We start from the raw sequence: 1,170 nt of genomic DNA on the forward strand, positions 1-1,170 counted from the left end.
CCAGGGTTTTTGAGGAGCTCCAGGGTTTTTGAGGAACCCCAGGGTTTTTTAGGAACCCCAGAGCTTTTCAGGAACCCCATGATTTTTCAGGAACCCCAGGATTTTTCAGGAACCCCAGAGCTTTTCAGGAACCACAGGATTTTTCAGGAACCCCAGGGTTTTTGAGGATCCCCAGGGTTTTCAAGGAACCCCAGGGTTTTTGAGGAACCCCAGGTTTTTTTAGGAACCCCAGGTTTTTTTTAGGAACCCCAGGGATTTTCAGGAACCCCAGGGTTTTTGAGGAGCCCCCAGGGTTTTTGAGGAACCCCAGGGTTTTTGAGGAGCCCCGTGGTTTTTGAGGAGCCGCAGAGTTTTTGAGGAATCCCGGAGTTTTCGAAGAGCCCCAGGGTTTTTGAGGAGCCCCAAAGTTTTTTAGGAGCCCCAGGGTTTTTGAGGAACCCCAGGGTTTTTGAGGAACCCCAGGGTTTTTGAGGAACACCAGGGTTTTTCAGGAACACCAGGGTTTTTCAGGAACCCCAGGATTTTTCAGGAACCCCAGGGTTTTTGAGGAACGCCAGGGTTTTTGAGGAACACCAGGGTTTTGAGGAACACCAAGGATTTTCAGAAACCCCAAGGTTTTTGAGGAACCCCAGGGTTTTTGAGGAACACCAGGGTTTTGAGGAACACCAAGGATTTTCAGAAACCCCAAGGTTTTTGAGGAACCCCAGGGATTTTCAGGAACCCCAGGGATTTTTAGAAACCCCAGGGATTTTCAGGAACCCCAGGGTTTTTGAGGAACCCCAGGGTTTTAGAGGAGCCCCAGTGTTTTTGAGGAGCCCCAGGGTTTTTTGTTTTTCAGGAACCCCAGGATTTTTTAGGAACCCCAGGGTTTTTGAGGAACCCCAGGGTTTTTCAGGAATCCCAGGGTTTTTAAGGAACCCCAGGGTTTTTCAGGAACCCCAGGGTTTTTCAGGAACCCCAGGGTTTTTAACGAACCACAGGGTTTTTGAAGAACCCCAGGGTTTTTCAGGAGCCCCAGGGTTTTTGAGGAGCCCCGTGGTTTTTGAGGAGCCGCAGAGTTTTTGAGGAACCCCGGAGTTTTCGAAGAGCCCCAGGGTTTTTGAGGAGCCCCAAGGTTTTTTAGGAGCCCCAGGGTTTTTGAGGAACCCCAGGGTTTTGAGGAACCCCAGG

Source organism: Palaemon carinicauda, chromosome 39, assembly GCF_036898095.1.
Source record: "Palaemon carinicauda isolate YSFRI2023 chromosome 39, ASM3689809v2, whole genome shotgun sequence".
In the NCBI taxonomy this organism is placed as follows: Eukaryota; Metazoa; Arthropoda; class Malacostraca; order Decapoda; family Palaemonidae; genus Palaemon; species Palaemon carinicauda.